Raw genomic sequence first — 13,473 nt, forward strand, 5'->3', positions numbered from 1 at the left:
GACCAATCCTACGTCTTATTTCTGCAGTTTGGTTGTCCAGACCTAACTTCAGTTTATGTCCTAGATATACATAGCTGTCGACTCGTTCAATGACAGTGTCACCAATTTTGATTTCTCTATCGTCCCCGATGTTGGTCATGACTTTTGTTTTCGATAAGTTCATCTTGAGGCCAACTTTGCTCGCCTCTTCACTTAACTGTTGTAGCATAAGCTGAGCCTGACCTAGATTCGCTGCTATCGGTACAATGTCATCAGCGAAGCGGAGATTGCTCAGGTACTCTCCATTTATCTTTATTCCCATTTTACTCCAGTTTAACTTCCTAAAAATACTCTGCAGAATCGCCGTGAATAATTTCGGTGAAATGGTGTCACCCTGCCTTACACCTCGGCCAATTCTGAATTTCTCCGTGCTCTTATGAAGTTTTATACATGAAGTAGCATTTTTGTACACATATCGAATTGTGTTGGAGTACCTTGAGTCTACTCTACATTCGTCTAATGCGTCCAATATCGACCATGTTTCCACTGAATCGAAAGCTTTTTCGAAGTCTATGAATAGCAAGACTATGTCGATGTTGTATTCACGACACTTCTCAATAAGCGTTCTCATCACCTGCAAATGGTCGTTTGTGCTGAAACCAGATCTGAAAGCAGCTTGTTCAACAGGTTGGTAGACGTCGAACTTGTTAGTGTTCCTCTTCGTAATGATTTTCATAAACAACTTGTAGAGTGTTGACAATAGGCTTATGGGTCGGTAATTTTCCAGCTTTGTTATGTCTCCTTTTTTATGCAGCAATGTAATTACCGCATTTTCCCAGGCTTCTGGTACTTCTTCCCATTGGAGACATTGATTAAACAAAGCCGTGATTGCCTTTAATAATGAGTCTCCACCTAGTTTAATGGCTTCCACTGGAACACCATCTTCTCCGGGAGACTTTTTGTTTTTCATCTCGGCTACTGCAGCTTTGACTTCATCAACAGTTATGTCGGGCATATCCTCCGATCCCACGTTTCTTATTATTGGTCTATCTTCGGTTTCTTCCGTTGGGCTCTGTCTTCAAACGAAGCCATAACGAATTATACATTGCCACATATAATGCCAGAACATTGTCGACAAGACAAAAAATGCAAGAAATGGAAGAAGAGCTAGAAAAGATAAAATGGGATGTTGTGGGAGTGAGCGAAGTGAGAAAACCTGGAGAGGAATGCCTGAAATTACAATCAGGGCATACATTCTTTTAACGAGGAAGTGACAGCCAGATGCTGATGCACGGTGTCGGATTGTTCATAAACAAGCGGTGGTCGGATCGCATAATTCACACGAAAAGCATATCCGATCGAGTGATATACGTAAGCCTGAAGATAAATAACAGATACAGTGTCAAATTAATTCAGGTTTACGCACCCACGTCCACTCATGATGACGAAGAAGTAGAAAGATTCTATGAAGATGTCGAGAAAGCTCTGGACGAAAACCCATCACATTACCAATATCTAATCGGTGATTTCAATGCGAAGCTGGGAAAACGAGAAGAAGACTCCGAAGTTTCTGTTGGTAGTTTTAGCAACGACCAAAGAAATGAGCGTGGAAATACTTTACTCAACTTCTTACAGCAACACAATTTGTACGCAATGAATTCATTTTTTGCAGGAAAGCCTCAACGGAAATGGACTTGGGCTAGTGCAGATGGTGTAACGAAAAATGAGATCGATTACATCATAACTGGCTGTAAGTCAACCGTTAAGAACGTTACGGTCCTAAACAATTTTTCAACCGGTAGTGATCACCGAATGGTTCGTGCAAGAGTCACGTTTAATACCAGATTTCAAAGATCACAACTAGTTCAGAAAAGTGAAAGGATTGACGTACAACGGCTTTACACACAAAATGAAGAATTTGCTACGAAAATGACTGCCGAATTAGATAACGTCAACAATCAATGTGAAACATTGGACGAATTGAATACCAAAATCGTCGATACAATAATGGGTTTCATGAAATCCAAATGCAAATCCGTCCAAGGGAAAGAATCAAAACTCAGCAGAGAAACATTAGACCTGATCGCAAGCAGAGCAGAGTTGGTAAAAAACGGAGGACGAGATTCGGTGGAATACCGGAACCTGTCTAAAAGTATCAACAGAGCAAGGAGATCAGATGAAAGAAAATATAATGTCCAATTGGCTCAAAACATAATTGAAGCTAACTGCAATATGAAAGTCCTACGGAGAAAAATGACAAACGCCAAAAAAGAAATCTTCAAATTACGAGACAAAACAGGAACGATCCAAACGGATCGAAATGCGATATTAAACATTGCAACAGAATTTTATGAGAATTTGTTTTCTTCAGCTAGAAGCAGTGCTGTGGTCAAAGTATATTAAAAATTAAGACAGACAAAAGTGAATTTTAGAGAGATAGTAGAGATCGCGATTGCCATTTACACAGTGTCAGAATTATAAGAAATAACTTTTTCAACGATTACAATTGTCGATGTTATTCATTCCACGTTATAATACTTATGGATACGTTTATCTGAACGTTGGTAGTGGATGTGAAATTGATAACATTGATTGGATTGTAATGGTGACGTCTTATAAATCTGACACTGTAAAACTTGGAAATTTTACAACAACCGAAATTACCTTAGAAACTCCGCTTCCCTTTATCCCTTGCCAAACCACAAAATCCAAAAACCTCTAGAAACAGTGACAACGTTTTACAATGAGTATTGCTTAGAACATTATAAATGCAGTCATGTTTATCTGTTTTCGTGGTTCTACGAATTGAAAATTGCGTAATACGCTTTGCTTTCCAATGATTACATACACACGCACAATTACAAGTTTTTTGGCGTAATAAATACAGTCTCCAGGTCACAGGACCGTCAATGATTGATGCTTTCGGTCAGTCGGTCTTTTGTCACTTCACACAAACAATATTTTCATGGACAATGTGATAGACAATTCAAATTTCTTTACAAATGATTTTGCTTTTGTCTAAATTTCGTATCTCAAAAAACTGACTCGAAGGCAATGGCTTCGTTGTTTTATGCGGGACTGACGAGAACAATTCCCACAATTATGTAGAAAATATACAGGAATTTATTGATAGACAACCGAACAGATTAAGTAGTATAAACGGTTTGACTTCATATCTAATTTTCCTCATTTCTACTTTCCCTGATAACTAGATTATCCAAATTCACGCCGTAAGTGCGGTTGAAATTCAAAATGGAACGTGCGGAGGTCATTCTAACGTAGCATCATTTTCATACAATGAAGCGTTGAAATGTACTTTTCGGTTCACTTTTTAATCGAATCTTTCACTTAAAATTCAAATTTTAGGCACACTTACGGCGTGAATTGTGTAATCTAATGACTATGTTGAAATCTACTATTCGGTCAGCAGTACAGTGCTACACTAAAATTTACACATAGCAGATCTTCCTTTGTAAATAAAATTCGATAGACTCGATAAAATTGATACCTTCTACCACTATCATACTTTATTTTCAGTGTCTATTCTGTATTATTACTTTAAGATTTAAACATTTTCCGTTAACAAAGAAACTTTAGTTTAATGAGATCGAAGAAAAAAAAATGTATTGCATCTTGTTGCCTCCTCCTGCTGGTCCATTTCCATTGGTACGTATTTTAATGTGAAAGATTTTTTTCTAGTTTTTTACGTGTCAGTCGTATAGTCCACTCGTTGTTTTGTTGTCGTCCGGTTTGACCAGATTGAATCGCAGACGTTTTTTTTTTTAAATCGTTCTTTCGTTCACGATGAAAACATCGTATAGATGTGGTTAAATTGGTTAATGTTGATGGCTGAATAAAACGATACGTGTGTATTGGTTGCTTGTTGAGTAATCAAATTATGATTTACCAAAAACGAATGAGGTTTTGCAGCAGCTTATGCTAATTGCCTCCTTCAATATCGGAAAATGGTTTGGGTTTCCATATTTTTTGAGAAAAAAAACGTTAGAATTATCAATTTCGTTGTATTCAGTAAACCAAATTTATCTTAAATTCTACAGCCACATTAAGCTTTTAAAAAAATGAGCAACTGTTACCTATGTACATACACATAGAAGTAGTCGTCGTCAAAGAAACTATCGCGTCTCACTTTGTTTCGTATAAACATACAAAGCAGCGACATTACGTAACGCGATGTAACAACACACAACATACTTTAACATACCGAAGCCAAAACGCTATGTGGTTGTCTATGTGTTCGGTACTGTATTTCTTCACCAAATTTATCACAAATCTTGTTCCAAACATCAGATATTTTTTGTTGATGTAGTCAATGCTAGCAATGCCATTGATTTTAATTTATTTTGCTTAGAAAATATATATACACAGTATACACACACAGAGAGAAACACTCAGTCAAATGTTCGCAGTCGTATATGTATACGTTTGATACATTCATGTTGGAATCTTTGAATATCAATCTTATCTCAACTAAAGCAGAAAAAAGTCTTAAGACGAAAAAAATGCGCTCATGAAAATGTTTTGTGTCTGTGTTTACGTATTAATGCTGCGTTATATATTTGAAATTTAGTCATTGAGACTTGTATTACAAACTTCGGGACAGATTGGTGTGGATGAATTGGCATTATGAATAAGGTAATACAATCAAATTGAAATTAGTTTTGATAAAAGGTGAGCTATGTAGCAATTCGTATACCCAATAGGCATATTGCGCCGAATCATAGTTTTATATTAACTTTTGTAACATAGATTTACCAGTTATATTCATTTCTTATATGAAATTTTTCATAGAATCAGACATGTTGTTGACACGTGATTCAAAATTTAAATATTGGTTTCCTATTAATACTCTTATCAACGAATTAGACTCCGCAACGCAATGAATATGACTTGACTGTCTAGCTCGTTGTTTGTTTTTGTTTATTTCTTGGACTGACCAAATTTCGACAACTTTTTTTTCATAAAGGAAAGATTTCTGTTCCTTTGTAAGCCTCTAAGTGAAGTTGATGTTCCTTCCCGTTCTCGTTAATTTGATTAAATCGATATTAATTTAGCACATTTTTTCTTCATCGTCTCGGTCGCATTAAATGTTTATTTGCTTCTTTTTCGCTTCGTTGTCTTTAATAAGTGCCTTACATATTGTCTAGATTTTCTTCTAAGTATGCACATATTACGTATGGTATATTCTCGCGAGTACAACAGTAAAGCGGATAGTTATACAACAACTTTGTCAGTCTTTAACTCTATGGAAAGCAATATCGCATTGAGATGGTCTTTGTTGTATTGTGCAATGTCATTTGAAATTCTAATAAGTTTGTGTAATGTAAACGATTGAAGCGAAAAGATTTTTTCTTATTTGATCATGCAGCCATCAGTTTTTTTAGCTTACATTGATTGAGCGATTGAATCATCTTCGTTGTAATTTGCAAAAACTAAATCAGGACTCATCCATAACTGACATCCACATTTTTCAGTGATGCCAGCAGCAGTGCCGCTTTTAGCTTTTGGGCGCCATCGGGCAATTGGAAAAATAGGCGCCAATTTAGTAAAGCTAAATTTTTTTAAGGACCTCGGGCGCCATTTTCTTCTGCTCCACTTCGGGCGCCACGGGCATTTGCCCATTTGGCTCATATGGAAAAGGCGGCACTGGCCAGCAGATATATTTCGTTAATAACACACATTTGACTCACGAAAACGCATATTTAACGAAATATTAATGAATTAAATCTGCTAGCAACACTGAAAAAAGTGGAGTTATATATGAGCACTTGCCGCAAATTTTGGGGGCTACTATCTTAATCAAGACTCTCGTAGAAAACTAAGAGGTACTAACTCGATTTGCTTTCATTTTTAGTTAGTTTTTGCTCATTCAAGCAGCGTTAAGAGCTAGAAGCGCCGAGCTGTCAGCTGTCACAAGGGTTTTTGCGCCACAATACTCAATCAAAGTTTGACACTATACGGACAACACCTATAAATAATTTATTTCTAAATTAAAAACTTCTCACCATATTCACTCAACAATAGCGTAATAATGCCCCACATTTTCTTTGTTTTGAAATAAAAGATTCGGTTTTAATGAATTGCGTTTGCTGCGTTTTCAAACGAAGAACATTTTTTCAATAAAATTCAGTTCCTCTACATTATGTGTTTGGTCTTCCATTCTATTATTTTAACGAAGAAAAAACCAAATTTTCCCTATTGGCTAAAGACGTGAGCAGATGCAATTTCATTTAAACCGCTAGAAAAGCCGGTTTCATGATATATAGTACTCTTTTCTACTCATCATGGTATAATATTTTTAAGTCTGATCGCTTACAATTGTGTTACTGGTATAGTGCTATGCTGCTGATGCTGCTACGGTCTTATGTATGTATCCTGCTTTATTTTGCTTTTTCTTTATTTATATTCTCTCAATATGTATGTTGTTGATCTCTTTGACGCGTCAGTATATGTATGTAAGTAATATTATTTGTGTGCTGTTATAACCATTTGCATTATATCATTTTTCAAATGTGTATATAACAAACGATAAGCGATCAACATCATACAAAAAACATAATATTATATAAAAAAAAATCGCCGTGAGGCAATCTGATGTAATACGTTTATAGTACAATATGTATACGCAAATCAAATTTAATTTGTTTAACAGATATTGTGCATTTAAGACAATTTTTGTAATTAATAAATTGTGACTCTCCCCCGTTTTGTATCCATTCCGAAGAGAAAAATCGTTTACCAGCCTTGAAATATTTGCAAGTACATGCGTCGGGAACGAAACAATCGGTCACTTCGTTCGGGCTAAAACTCACGAAATTTCCAAAAATAAATGGTCCAAGACTTCGGTGAGCTTGCTAGAGTCCTTACGCGCCATACATGACCAAATAAACATCTGAAAAGATGCGGTCTAAGTGTTCGAGTCGTTTTGAAGTTTTTTAATTTTAAATCTTTGTTTAGGTTATTTAGGTTAATTACTGTTTATAAAAATTAGTAAAAAGCGATTCGGTCAACAAAAAACAACCAACCGAACTCCAGCCAAAATAATCAAACCGTGTTATCAGATGTGCATCTGCCTCCGTCAAAATTTTTATTCCCTTGACTGAAAGTCAGGCTCTTACACCAGAAAATACCGAAAAATGTGGGTAACAAAAAGGTTCACTGTGATTGAAAATGTATGAAATGCTATGAAAAACTTTAAATGTGGGTAACAAAAAATCGTTGAGGGCACGATAACTTGAGTAATTCTCAACCAATTTGAATGACTTTTTTTTTAAATACGTGGAATTAAAATCCCGAGGCTAAGTTCGAAGATGGGCTCGAAGCTATCCGAGAAAAACAGGATTTTATACTGTTGATCATAGCCTCAATTAAAAAGATTACTTTGATGAAATTTGATTTTGTTTGGTAGTGTGGGTAAATCATATAAGTTTGTTTTCGACGTGCATGAAACTAGTAGGAAGAATAATTTCATCATTCGATGCCCATCTTTTAACGTGTAAACATCTCTTACTAGTGAACTACTAACAATTTGATAGTTGACTAACAACTTGATAGTTGACTAACAACTTGATAGTTGATTATCAAGTTGTTTGTCATTTATCAAGAAGGTAGTTTTTTACTCCCTTTACAAGTACATCTTACGCCAGCAAAATGCCTGTTATCAAATTAGCACACCTTGATTAAAAAGTGTAAGAAATTTTAATAAAAAAGTTAAATTTTTGCAGGCAATATAAGATGAATTATCTCAAATTTCTGAAGATTTTTTTTTAAATACATGGAATTAAATGAATTAAATGAAAATATTGTAAAAATTTTACGAGTGTAATTCACACGAGTCGGGACATTTTATTCACGATTGAAGGTTTTGTGTATGGGAAGTTATATTCGAGGGATTATTTTTTCTCGGTCTACCAATAAATTTCTCCTTTTACAAATATTTTTAATCCCTTTACCATTATAGAGTCGAAATTGGTACCAATTTACCGAAAATATTGGTAAACTGAGTTATTTTTAACGATGAACCAAAAACTAATAAAGTTCATTTATTACCATGTCACCATGTGAAGGTATATATAGTACCGGGGGACTTCCTTTTTTTACGCAAAAGTGTAAGAGACGAACATCTTTATCGCCCTTTTTTATTTTGTGAAACAGTCCTCGTTCCACATTCACAAAACAAACTTCGCCTCTACTTTGATGTAACGAAAAGGCAAATAAAACAGAATAATAGACAGCTTATACGGTGGGAAATTTACGACCAGAGCGAAGCGAGTGCCGTAATCTACATGAGTCATATTTTATTTATGATTTGAGGTTGATTGAAAATCTTGAAAATTGAGAGCTCAAAAAGTGGTCAAAAATCATTCCAAGGCTCGATGTTTTCCAAGGGAAAAAAAATTATCACATTTTACTGTCATTTGCGTGGAGTCATTAATATAGTAAATATGTTATGTATTATCACATAGGCGCGGTGTTCGGATGTCAAAATTACTTACCTAGAAGAATAATTCAAAAATTACACTTCAGTTCTATGTTGTTGTCTCGTTTTCGCTTATGTGATAAAATAGAGTACACACTTGTCACTATCAGTCTCGGCAAGCTTCGACTTCTTCGTGACAAGTGTGTAATATATATTAAATATGACAAGTTTTTATGAATACGTCAAAAATACATTTAGAAAAGTGTCAGTCAAGGACCTGACCCGCCCAAAAGGTGAGACCTAGTACCTAGTTAGTATTAAGTAGTCAAAATAAAATTTTGGACAGAGTGTTTACATATGCTACGCACACTACTTTGAGTTTCGATGCAAAGCTAATCCAATTTTCTATCTTAAGCCTACAAACTATAAGCTGCACGAAAAGCTACATAAATCAAAAACGTAAATTATTTTGCTTTGCGATTTTTTCCAGTGACACATTGAAAAGAAATTTGGAAAATTGAAAAACGATTTTGTTATTTCTCGTCTATTCATCTCTGTACAAAAGAAAATGTTTTCGATGTTTTCAAGCTCGCAAAATAGATTATACTGAGAAAAATAGAAACCGTATCAATACAATACTTTGTATGAATGTGGAACATTAACAATGCATACCTCAAAAGCGCTTTTTTGATTCAATTATTTGTTTACGTCCTTTATCCCGATGAGACTACACAGTTATATATCGTGCATAGCGCAATTACGTGAGACTGTACGAAGTCCCCTTGAAATCAAACAGTAAAATTCACTTGCGACCTTAGAGTAGATGGTCTCAGTCAAAGGAACCGAACTGAGAACGGTTTCGATAACATTCAGCATTCACCTTTCAAATGAAACCAAATTGAGGAAAACCAGGTGAAATTTGCCTGTTTTATATGAAAAACATAGCTAACGCCGACCCGTACGAAATACCTATTTGTATCAAAGGCCTTTACTGTGAAACTCTTCATTTCTTTTACTTCATTCTCTACTGAAAAGCTATTCGCCCTTTAAAATCACTTACATTATCTTTCTTTGCCTTGTTATCATATACAAATAAATTGCCGGAGTCAATATAGACAGCCCCGTACGAAGTAAACTTTCATAAATAGCTATATACCGCTATATTTACCTATATTTTCCTATAAATAAACATTTCACAGATGAATATGCTATTATATAGCTCTATATGCCTGTATATAGCTCAATATAGGTGAATATAGATATATATAGATGTCCATATATGGAATGCCTGAAACACCCCACACACAAAACAAATTATTTCCATGTTAACAGAAACTCTCTAAGTACCATTTTTCCCAAGATATATCACTTTTATTAAAATCCAATATGGCCACCGGCAGCCATCTTGTTAGTAGACCGGAAATTTTACCGACGCTTTACATTCGTTAATACCTTTCAAACAAAAAACGAGCCGTCAGAACAGTCGGAGCGTTCGCTGCGACTGAGCCCCGTACGAACCCATACATCTATTGCGTACGTGACCCTAGTTCGTCGGTCGCCCTACTCTTACCCTAAGCCTACTGCGACCGTAAACGTCGTTAAAGTAAAATTCTTATGAAATGTGCACGTCTTAAAAATTGCGCAATTACGAAGCCCCGTACGACGTTCCTTTCAACTGTAACCCAAACTAAAAAATTGTTACAAAAATTTATATTAACCTATATTTACCTATAAATAAACAATTTACGAATAAATATGCTAATATATAGCTCAAAAGAACTATCTACACCGTTATATAGCTCAATATAGCTGTATATATTTAACTTTGTAAGTATCATTTTCACCGATTTCTATTGTTTTTACAAAAATGGCGGCCGACGGCCATTTTGTCAGGAGGTGGAAAGTAGTACGGCTGCTTTACATTCGATAATACCTTTCAAACAAAAAAAAATGCATGAAATTCGGTCAAAGTTTACTCGAGATATTAACAAAAAACACCACGTTCACTGTACGGCCGAGTAGCCACATATAAGCTCACTCCAAGAGACCTAGCTCACGCTCCGGTAAACCGAATTCCAACTTTTTTTTTCCCTGATTGGTACGGTCAATACCTATCTAATAAAGCAAAATCCATCTAAATCCGTTCAAATTTGGCCAACCTACAAGCAAAAACGGCTTGCCGCCCTGTATCTAGTTCACACCAAGCGGTCTAACTAACGAGTCGATCATCCGATTTTCATAAACCTTTTTTTTGTCGATCGGTATTGTAAATACCTTTTATTTGACGTATCACTTACATGTGTAGCCTTTGAATGGCCACAGATATCTTCGGAAAACGTTAAATCACTTATGGGGCCCCAGCTCGGGAGGGGTCGACCCAAAATCGCCCATCTTCGAACTTAGCCTCACTATTTCGACTATCTTTCAGGGGAAAAAAAAATTTTGGAAATCGGATTTGATTTACTCAAGATATCGACGTGACAGACGGACGGACGGACAAAATTTTTATTGCGGATTCGTTATCTATGAACATAGGCAAACACTTTGCCCTTACCGTCTGCTTCGAATTCCATCAATTACACACGGCATCGTAATCCTATTAGCCCCTTGTACTTCGTACGGGGCTAAAAATTCATGAAATTCATACTAATTCATTTACTCGAGATATTGACAAAATACTCCACGCTCACTGTACGGCCGAGTAGCCAGATAAGAGCTCACTCCAAGAGACCTAGCTCATGCTCCGGTGAACATAATTTCATAAACTTTTTTTTCCCTGATTGGTACGGTCAATACCTATCTAATAAAGCTAAAACAGACGAAATATGTTCAAATGTGGCCGACCTACAAGCAAAAACTGCTTGCCGCCCTGTGCCTGTTTCACACCAAGGGGTCTAACTCACGAGTCGGTCATCCGATTTCCATTAACTTTTTTTTTCGATCGGTATTGTAAATACCTTTTATTTGACGTATCACTTACAAGTGTAACATTTAAATGTCCGGAGATATCTTCGAAAACCCGTAAAGCACTTATTGGGCCACAGCTCGGGAGGGGTCGATCCAAAATCACTTATCTTCGAACTTAGCCTGTCTTTTGACATTACCAAACGGGAAAAAAAAAAATTTTCAAAATCTGATGCGTTTTACTCAAGTTATTGTGCAGAGAGACAGACGGACATTTTTTTCACTGATTTGGCATCTCTAGACAACCACAATAGGTTTCCCCTTAGTCCAATTCGACGTGTTACAAACGTATGCGTAAACCTATAAGACCCCAGTACTTCGTACGGGTCTAAAAACACTTAGGGCCGAGTAGTCTGTCACTCACGATTAACTCACCCGATTTTAATTAGCCTTTTTCCTACATTAATAGCGTTAAACATACTCGTAAAACTTTAAAACACATAGGCAGCCCTAACACAGGACTTTCTTCGAACTTAAGATGTGTAACATAACACATATTGTGCATCTAATAAACTATATTGCACCGAGATTCATACAAAGATTTATGCAACAGAGACATATAAATTTTGCACAATATGCTCCTGAGTAGCATAAAGGAATGCTTAAGAATTTAATTCCAAAAATAAGCGATGTCTCCTACTGTACTTAAATACACATTCATACAGTCATTATATCTGTAACCTTTGCTCGTATAAATGCTGAAAACAAAACATCCAATAACAAAAAGTAAAATGATATAATTAAAAGTTGCAAGTGAGCGCATCCGGCAAGTAAATATTGAATTTTTAAAATCAAAACAAACGAAATGAACATTCAATATTGACCTTGACAACTTTTAATTTTGTAAAAGTTACTAAAACGGACAGTATATTGTTGTAGGCACAGTTTTCATACTACAATGTGAAACAATGATGTTTCATTATGTGCGAATGCTTTCAATTATTACTAATACAGTAACATTTCAATAATATCCACTGAGACAGAACTTTTTGCACCACCCATTGCTAAGCTGTCAATGGCAACATCTAGGATTTGAAACCTAAATTGAATTGATTCCGTTGACTGAAAGTCCGTCCGAGTGTTCCGATTATTAACAAAAGTTAAGCTAATTCATACAAGTTTTCTTACGATTACTGAAAATACCCTATCGTTCCTGATCTTTTTAGCAGACAAAACAGGTCGACAAATCTTTTCGTAACGCTAAAAGGAATCTAATTCAGAATTTATTCAGAAAATAGAGGAAAATTGTATAAATGTTGAGAGCATTGCTACTGTTGTGTATGTGGGACGAAAGGAACAAACAAAACTCATAGTTTGCGATCATTAAAAATTCAAAAATCTATTGAAAAACTTTTTGGTCAAGCAATCTGTCACATCCAAGCTGTTCGCCTAGTTTTTTATGTTGTACAAATTTCTCAACTGTCCATAAATACCCTAGTATTCGACGAACATAATCTCATCAAATATATAAATGTGTTAGTTCAAGGTTAAACTTGGTTTATTTTCAAGTGTGTGGAACCATAATGAAATAGTGATAAACTGGATTTAGGTAGCCAAAACGGTGAAGCCAAAATAAATAGAACCAACCATACGTACATAATATGAGTACAGTTTCAAACAAGAGAAAACCGGCTAAAGCCTCGAGATATAGCTGATAGTCGGCCCCAGAGGTAGAATGAATATGTCGAACGACGTTTAACATCCATGAATCCATGTTGTATGATTTAACATTGTATTAGCAAGCAGGCAGAAGCTGGTAGTGTAATGTTTGGATTAAACAGCCAAAATACAAGCAATGCAACATCTAGGGGAATTACTATTCGAGAGCTGCGCCTTTCTTGTATCCGTCGGAGAAGGTTTCGAAATGATAATACTTAGTAAATAGGTAAATAGGTAAACACCTCTGCCGACTTTCAAATACGATCGTAGTACCAGCAACTACCCAATTTTCGAATTTCAATGTCAAGTGTCACATATCAGTGTTATCAGATGACAAATAATGATTATTGCCTAGTGTTCACTGACAAAAAAGAATAACAAATCTCACCTGTCACGGTAACTTTGTCTCCAGGTAATCTACAATAGTTGCCTCA

The 13,473-nt window shown here is 35.7% G+C and overlaps 1 protein-coding gene and 1 long non-coding RNA gene across 5 annotated transcripts in view; one reads left to right on the top strand and one right to left on the bottom strand.

Moving 5' to 3' along the window:
• Window positions 1-13,473, top strand: part of LOC119071459 (putative uncharacterized protein DDB_G0271606) — a 212,140-nt gene that overhangs the window by 56,386 nt on the left and 142,281 nt on the right. The gene's annotated exons all lie outside the window — the stretch shown is intronic.
• Window positions 3,764-4,035, bottom strand: LOC119071473. Its single transcript, XR_005086668.1, has 2 exons — window positions 3,887-4,035; window positions 3,764-3,828 (listed from the first exon to the last, which is right to left on the bottom strand). It is a non-coding gene; the product is annotated as an uncharacterized LOC119071473 (long non-coding RNA).

Source organism: Bradysia coprophila (genome assembly GCF_014529535.1).
Source record: "Bradysia coprophila strain Holo2 chromosome IV unlocalized genomic scaffold, BU_Bcop_v1 contig_5, whole genome shotgun sequence".
NCBI classification, from domain to species: domain Eukaryota; kingdom Metazoa; phylum Arthropoda; class Insecta; order Diptera; family Sciaridae; genus Bradysia; species Bradysia coprophila.